The following is an 8,958-nucleotide window of genomic DNA, read 5'->3' as shown; positions in this document are numbered from 1 at the left end:
TTTCTGTATATTGGGCACAGCGCTCTGCACGGTGTTAGCAGAGACTTTCCCGGGACAGTGAAACCCTATGTCAGAGACACTGAGAAGAAGCCCCAATGTTCCCTCCAGGCACTTTCAGTGTGGGTGCTTTCTCCACGTGGTTCCTGGTTTCACTGCGGCTCTGAAGAGAATGTTAGCAAAGAGGTAACCGGGACAGTGAAAACAGTACTCAAAGACAGGGAGAGCAAGCTCTCTCTTGGCACTTTGGATGTGGGACATACAGTGAGATGTTTGCTGCTTTTGCGTTTGGCTGTTGGGAGATTTACAGCACAAAGATATCTAGTTGATTTGAAGCAGTTCCGAGAAAGTCTAAACATAATCCCCACTTCTCCCTCCTGGCACTTTCCATGTGGGAGATATAGCAGGATGTATATTGGTTTTGAGGACAACTCAATGGACAGTGGAGGGAGAAAACCTCCTGGCTCCTTGAATGCCGTTTCTGGAGACACTGCGATCAATGTGGGAGATATGTCAAGATGTGTGTTTGTTTTGAGGACGGCTCTCTGGAGAGTCTTAGCAAAGAGGTCACACAGATAATCAGAGCAACTCTCAGAGACACTGAGAACAAGCTCCACAATTCCCTCCTGGCACTTTCCCTGTAGGAGATACCGCAAGACGTTTCTGTATATTGGGCACAGCGCTCTGCACGGTGTTAGCAGAGACTTTCCCGGGACAGTGAAACCCTATGTCAGAGACACTGAGAAGAAGCCCCAATGTTCCCTCCAGGCACTTTCAGTGTGGGTGCTTTCTGCACGTGGTTCCTGGTTTCACTGCGGCTCTGAAGAGAATGTTAGCAAAGAGGTAACCGGGACAGTGAAAACAGTACTCAAAGACAGGGAGAGCAAGCTCTCTCTTGGCACTTTGGATGTGGGACATACAGCGAGATGTTTGCTGCTTTTGCGTTTGGCTGTTGGGAGATTTACAGCACAAAGATATCTAGTTGATTTGAAGCAGTTCCGAGAAAGTCTAAACATAATCCCCACTTCTCCCTCCTGGCACTTTCCATGTGGGAGATATAGCAGGATGTATATTGGTTTTGAGGACAACTCAATGGACAGTGTAGGGAGAAAACCTCCTGGCTCCTTGAATGCCGTTTCTGGAGACACTGCGATCAATGTGGGAGATATGTCAAGATGTGTGTTTGTTTTGAGGACGGCTCTCTGGAGAGTCTTAGCAAAGAGGTCACACAGATAATCAGAGCAATTCTCAGAGACACTGAGAACAAGCTCCGCAATTCCCTCCTGGCACTTTCCCTGTAGGAGACACCGCAAGACGTTTCTGTATATTGGGCACAGCGCTCTGCAGGGTGTTAGCAGAGACTTTCCCGGGACAGTGAAACCCTATGTCAGAGACACTGAGAAGAAGCCCCAATGTTCCTTCCAGGCACTTTCAGTGTGGGTGCCTTCTCCACGTGGTTCCTGGTTTCACTGCGGCTCTGAAGAGAATGTTAGCAAAGAGGTAACCGGGACAGTGAAAACAGTACTCAAAGACAGGGAGAGCAAGCTCTCTCTTGGCACTTTGGATGTGGGACATACAGCGAGATGTTTGCTGCTTTTGCGTTTGGCTGTTGGGAGATTTACAGCACAAAGATATCTAGTTGATTTGAAGCAGTTCCGAGAAAGTCTAAACATAATCCCCACTTCTCCCTCCTGGCACTTTCCATGTGGGAGATATAGCAGGATGTATATTGGTTTTGAGGACAACTCAATGGACAGTGTAGGGAGAAAACCTCCTGGCTCCTTGAATGCTGTTTCTGGAGACACTGCGATCAATGTGGGAGATATGTCAAGATGTGTGTTTGTTTTGAGGACGGCTCTCTGGAGAGTCTTAGCAAAGAGGTCACACAGATAATCAGAGCAATTCTCAGAGACACTGAGAACAAGCTCCACAATTCCCTCCTGGCACTTTCCCTGTAGGAGATACCGCAAGACGTTTCTGTATATTGGGCACAGCGCTCTGCACGGTGTTAGCAGAGACTTTCCCGGGACAGTGAAACCCTATGTCAGAGACACTGAGAAGAAGCCCCAATGTTCCCTCCAGGCACTTTCAGTGTGGGTGCTTTCTCCACGTGGTTCCTGGTTTCACTGCGGCTCTGAAGAGAATGTTAGCAAAGAGGTAACCGGGACAGTGAAAACAGTACTCAAAGACAGGGAGAGCAAGCTCTCTCTTGGCACTTTGGATGTGGGACATACAGTGAGATGTTTGCTGCTTTTGCGTTTGGCTGTTGGGAGATTTACAGCACAAAGATATCTAGTTGATTTGAAGCAGTTCCGAGAAAGTCTAAACATAATCCCCACTTCTCCCTCCTGGCACTTTCCATGTGGGAGATATAGCAGGATGTATATTGGTTTTGAGGACAACTCAATGGACAGTGGAGGGAGAAAACCTCCTGGCTCCTTGAATGCCGTTTCTGGAGACACTGCGATCAATGTGGGAGATATGTCAAGATGTGTGTTTGTTTTGAGGACGGCTCTCTGGAGAGTCTTAGCAAAGAGGTCACACAGATAATCAGAGCAACTCTCAGAGACACTGAGAACAAGCTCCACAATTCCCTCCTGGCACTTTCCCTGTAGGAGATACCGCAAGACGTTTCTGTATATTGGGCACAGCGCTCTGCACGGTGTTAGCAGAGACTTTCCCGGGACAGTGAAACCCTATGTCAGAGACACTGAGAAGAAGCCCCAATGTTCCCTCCAGACACTTTCAGTGTGGGTGCTTTCTCCACGTGGTTCCTGGTTTCACTGCGGCTCTGAAGAGAATGTTAGCAAAGAGGTAACCGGGACAGTGAAAACAGTACTCAAAGACAGGGAGAGCAAGCTCTCTCTTGGCACTTTGGATGTGGGACATACAGCGAGATGTTTGCTGCTTTTGCGTTTGGCTGTTGGGAGATTTACAGCACAAAGATATCTAGTTGATTTGAAGCAGTTCCGAGAAAGTCTAAACATAATCCCCACTTCTCCCTCCTGGCACTTTCCATGTGGGAGATATAGCAGGATGTATATTGGTTTTGAGGACAACTCAATGGACAGTGTAGGGAGAAAAGGTCCTGGCTCCTTGAATGCCGTTTCTGGAGACACTGCGATCAATGTGGGAGATATGTCAAGATGTGTGTTTGTTTTGAGGACGGCTCTCTGGAGAGTCTTAGCAAAGAGGTCACACAGATAATCAGAGCAACTCTCAGAGACACTGAGAACAAGCTCCACAATTCCCTCCTGGCACTTTCCCTGTAGGAGATACCGCAAGACGTTTCTGTATATTGGGCACAGCGCTCTGCACGGTGTTAGCAGAGACTTTCCCGGGACAGTGAAACCCTAGGTCAGAGACACTGAGAAGAAGCCCCAATGTTCCCTCCAGACACTTTCAGTGTGGGTGCTTTCTCCACGTGGTTCCTGGTTTCACTGCGGCTCTGAAGAGAATGTTAGCAAAGAGGTAACCGGGACAGTGAAAACAGTACTCAAAGACAGGGAGAGCAAGCTCTCTCTTGGCACTTTGGATGTGGGACATACAGCGAGATGTTTGCTGCTTTTGCATTTGGCTGTTGGGAGATTTACAGCACAAAGATATCTAGTTGATTTGAAGCAGTTCCGAGAAAGTCTAAACATAATCCCCACTTCTCCCTCCTGGCACTTTCCATGTGGGAGATATAGCAGGATGTATATTGGTTTTGAGGACAACTCAATGGACAGTGTAGGGAGAAAACCTCCTGGCTCCTTGAATGCCGTTTCTGGAGACACTGCGATCAATGTGGGAGATATGTCAAGATGTGTGTTTGTTTTGAGGACGGCTCTCTGGAGAGTCTTAGCAAAGAGGTCACACAGATAATCAGAGCAATTCTCAGAGACACTGAGAACAAGCTCCCAATTCCCTCCTGGCACTTTCCCTGTAGGAGATACCGCAAGATGTTTCTGTATATTAGGCACAGCGCTCTGCACGGTGTTAGCAGAGACTTTCCCGGGACAGTGAAACCCTATGTCAGAGACACTGAGAAGAAGCCCCAATGTTCCCTCCAGGCACTTTCAGTGTGGGTGCTTTCTCCACGTGGTTCCTGGTTTCACTGCGGCTCTGAAGAGAATGTTAGCAAAGAGGTAACCGGGACAGTGAAAACAGTACTCAAAGACAGGGAGAGCAAGCTCTCTCTTGGCACTTTGGATGTGGGACATACAGCGAGATGTTTGCTGCTTTTGCGTTTGGCTGTTGGGAGATTTACAGCACAAAGATATCTAGTTGATTTGAAGCAGTTCCGAGAAAGTCTAAACATAATCCCCACTTCTCCCTCCTGGCACTTTCCATGTGGGAGATATAGCAGGATGTATATTGGTTTTGAGGACAACTCAATGGACAGTGTAGGGAGAAAACCTCCTGGCTCCTTGAATGCCGTTTCTGGAGACACTGCGATCAATGTGGGAGATATGTCAAGATGTGTGTTTGTTTTGAGGACGGCTCTCTGGAGAGTCTTAGCAAAGAGGTCACACAGATAATCAGAGCAACTCTCAGAGACACTGAGAACAAGCTCCACAATTCCCTCCTGGCACTTTCCCTGTAGGAGATACCGCAAGACGTTTCTGTATATTGGGCACAGCGCTCTGCACGGTGTTAGCAGAGACTTTCCCGGGACAGTGAAACCCTAGGTCAGAGACACTGAGAAGAAGCCCCAATGTTCCCTCCAGACACTTTCAGTGTGGGTGCTTTCTGCACGTGGTTCCTGGTTTCACTGCGGCTCTGAAGAGAATGTTAGCAAAGAGGTAACCGGGACAGTGAAAACAGTACTCAAAGACAGGGAGAGCAAGCTCTCTCTTGGCACTTTGGATGTGGGACATACAGCGAGATGTTTGCTGCTTTTGCGTTTGGCTGTTGGGAGATTTACAGCACAAAGATATCTAGTTGATTTGAAGCAGTTCCGAGAAAGTCTAAACATAATCCCCACTTCTCCCTCCTGGCACTTTCCATGTGGGAGATATAGCAGGATGTATATTGGTTTTGAGGACAACTCAATGGACAGTGTAGGGAGAAAACCTCCTGGCTCCTTGAATGCCGTTTCTGGAGACACTGCGATCAATGTGGGAGATATGTCAAGATGTGTGTTTGTTTTGAGGACGGCTCTCTGGAGAGTCTTAGCAAAGAGGTCACACAGATAATCAGAGCAATTCTCAGAGACACTGAGAACAAGCTCCCAATTCCCTCCTGGCACTTTCCCTGTAGGAGATACCGCAAGATGTTTCTGTATATTAGGCACAGCGCTCTGCACGGTGTTAGCAGAGACTTTCCCGGGACAGTGAAACCCTATGTCAGAGACACTGAGAAGAAGCCCCAATGTTCCCTCCAGGCACTTTCAGTGTGGGTGCTTTCTCCACGTGGTTCCTGGTTTCACTGCGGCTCTGAAGAGAATGTTAGCAAAGAGGTAACCGGGACAGTGAAAACAGTACTCAAAGACAGGGAGAGCAAGCTCTCTCTTGGCACTTTGGATGTGGGACATACAGCGAGATGTTTGCTGCTTTTGCGTTTGGCTGTTGGGAGATTTACAGCACAAAGATATCTAGTTGATTTGAAGCAGTTCCGAGAAAGTCTAAACATAATCCCCACTTCTCCCTCCTGGCACTTTCCATGTGGGAGATATAGCAGGATGTATATTGGTTTTGAGGACAACTCAATGGACAGTGTAGGGAGAAAACCTCCTGGCTCCTTGAATGCCGTTTCTGGAGACACTGCGATCAATGTGGGAGATATGTCAAGATGTGTGTTTGTTTTGAGGACGGCTCTCTGGAGAGTCTTAGCAAAGAGGTCACACAGATAATCAGAGCAACTCTCAGAGACACTGAGAACAAGCTCCACAATTCCCTCCTGGCACTTTCCCTGTAGGAGATACCGCAAGACGTTTCTGTATATTGGGCACAGCGCTCTGCACGGTGTTAGCAGAGACTTTCCCGGGACAGTGAAACCCTAGGTCAGAGACACTGAGAAGAAGCCCCAATGTTCCCTCCAGACACTTTCAGTGTGGGTGCTTTCTCCACGTGGTTCCTGGTTTCACTGCGGCTCTGAAGAGAATGTTAGCAAAGAGGTAACCGGGACAGTGAAAACAGTACTCAAAGACAGGGAGAGCAAGCTCTCTCTTGGCACTTTGGATGTGGGACATACAGCGAGATGTTTGCTGCTTTTGCGTTTGGCTGTTGGGAGATTTACAGCACAAAGATATCTAGTTGATTTGAAGCAGTTGCGAGAAAGTCTAAACATAATCCCCACTTCTCCCTCCTGGCACTTTCCATGTGGGAGATATAGCAGGATGTATATTGGTTTTGAGGACAACTCAATGGACAGTGTAGGGAGAAAAGGTCCTGGCTCCTTGAATGCCGTTTCTGGAGACACTGCGATCAATGTGGGAGATATGTCAAGATGTGTGTTTGTTTTGAGGACGGCTCTCTGGAGAGTCTTAGCAAAGAGGTCACACAGATAATCAGAGCAACTCTCAGAGACACTGAGAACAAGCTCCACAATTCCCTCCTGGCACTTTCCCTGTAGGAGATACCGCAAGATGTTTCTGTATATTGGGCACAGCGCTCTGCACGGTGTTAGCAGAGACTTTCCCGGGACAGTGAAACCCTAGGTCAGAGACACTGAGAAGAAGCCCCAATGTTCCCTCCAGACACTTTCAGTGTGGGTGCTTTCTCCACGGGGTTCCTGGTTTCACTGCGGCTCTGAAGAGAATGTTAGCAAAGAGGTAACCGGGACAGTGAAAACAGTACTCAAAGACAGGGAGAGCAAGCTCTCTCTTGGCACTTTGGATGTGGGACATACAGCGAGATGTTTGCTGCTTTTGCGTTTGGCTGTTGGGAGATTTACAGCACAAAGATATCTAGTTGATTTGAAGCAGTTCCGAGAAAGTCTAAACATAATCCCCACTTCTCCCTCCTGGCACTTTCCATGTGGGAGATATAGCAGGATGTATATTGGTTTTGAGGACAACTCAATGGACAGTGGAGGGAGAAAACCTCCTGGCTCCTTGAATGCCGTTTCTGGAGACACTGCGATCAATGTGGGAGATATGTCAAGATGTGTGTTTGTTTTGAGGACGGCTCTCTGGAGAGTCTTAGCAAAGAGGTCACACAGATAATCAGAGCAACTCTCAGAGACACTGAGAACAAGCTCCACAATTCCCTCCTGGCACTTTCCCTGTAGGAGATACCGCAAGACGTTTCTGTATATTGGGCACAGCGCTCTGCACGGTGTTAGCAGAGACTTTCCCGGGACAGTGAAACCCTATGTCAGAGACACTGAGAAGAAGCCCCAATGTTCCCTCCAGGCACTTTCAGTGTGGGTGCTTTCTCCACGTGGTTCCTGGTTTCACTGCGGCTCTGAAGAGAATGTTAGCAAAGAGGTAACCGGGACAGTGAAAACAGTACTCAAAGACAGGGAGAGCAAGCTCTCTCTTGGCACTTTGGATGTGGGACATACAGCGAGATGTTTGCTGCTTTTGCATTTGGCTGTTGGGAGATTTACAGCACAAAGATATCTAGTTGATTTGAAGCAGTTCCGAGAAAGTCTAAACATAATCCCCACTTCTCCCTCCTGGCACTTTCCATGTGGGAGATATAGCAGGATGTATATTGGTTTTGAGGACAACTCAATGGACAGTGTAGGGAGAAAACCTCCTGGCTCCTTGAATGCCGTTTCTGGAGACACTGCGATCAATGTGGGAGATATGTCAAGATGTGTGTTTGTTTTGAGGACGGCTCTCTGGAGAGTCTTAGCAAAGAGGTCACACAGATAATCAGAGCAACTCTCAGAGACACTGAGAACAAGCTCCACAATTCCCTCCTGGCACTTTCCCTGTAGGAGATACCGCAAGACGTTTCTGTATATTGGGCACAGCGCTCTGCACGGTGTTAGCAGAGACTTTCCCGGGACAGTGAAACCCTAGGTCAGAGACACTGAGAAGAAGCCCCAATGTTCCCTCCAGACACTTTCAGTGTGGGTGCTTTCTCCACGTGGTTCCTGGTTTCACTGCGGCTCTGAAGAGAATGTTAGCAAAGAGGTAACCGGGACAGTGAAAACAGTACTCAAAGACAGGGAGAGCAAGCTCTCTCTTGGCACTTTGGATGTGGGACATACAGCGAGATGTTTGCTGCTTTTGCGTTTGGCTGTTGGGAGATTTACAGCACAAAGATATCTAGTTGATTTGAAGCAGTTCCGAGAAAGTCTAAACATAATCCCCACTTCTCCCTCCTGGCACTTTCCATGTGGGAGATATAGCAGGATGTATATTGGTTTTGAGGACAACTCAATGGACAGTGTAGGGAGAAAAGGTCCTGGCTCCTTGAATGCCGTTTCTGGAGACACTGCGATCAATGTGGGAGATATGTCAAGATGTGTGTTTGTTTTGAGGACGGCTCTCTGGAGAGTCTTAGCAAAGAGGTCACACAGATAATCAGAGCAACTCTCAGAGACACTGAGAACAAGCTCCACAATTCCCTCCTGGCACTTTCCCTGTAGGAGATACCGCAAGACGTTTCTGTATATTGGGCACAGCGCTCTGCACGGTGTTAGCAGAGACTTTCCCGGGACAGTGAAACCCTAGGTCAGAGACACTGAGAAGAAGCCCCAATGTTCCCTCCAGACACTTTCAGTGTGGGTGCTTTCTCCACGGGGTTCCTGGTTTCACTGCGGCTCTGAAGAGAATGTTAGCAAAGAGGTAACCGGGACAGTGAAAACAGTACTCAAAGACAGGGAGAGCAAGCTCTCTCTTGGCACTTTGGATGTGGGACATACAGCGAGATGTTTGCTGCTTTTGCGTTTGGCTGTTGGGAGATTTACAGCACAAAGATATCTAGTTGATTTGAAGCAGTTCCGAGAAAGTCTAAACATAATCCCCACTTCTCCCTCCTGGCACTTTCCATGTGGGAGATATAGCAGGATGTATATTGGTTT

Source organism: Larus michahellis, chromosome 20, assembly GCF_964199755.1.
Source record: "Larus michahellis chromosome 20, bLarMic1.1, whole genome shotgun sequence".
In the NCBI taxonomy this organism is placed as follows: Eukaryota; Metazoa; Chordata; class Aves; order Charadriiformes; family Laridae; genus Larus; species Larus michahellis.
This window is presented reverse-complemented; position numbering follows the sequence as displayed.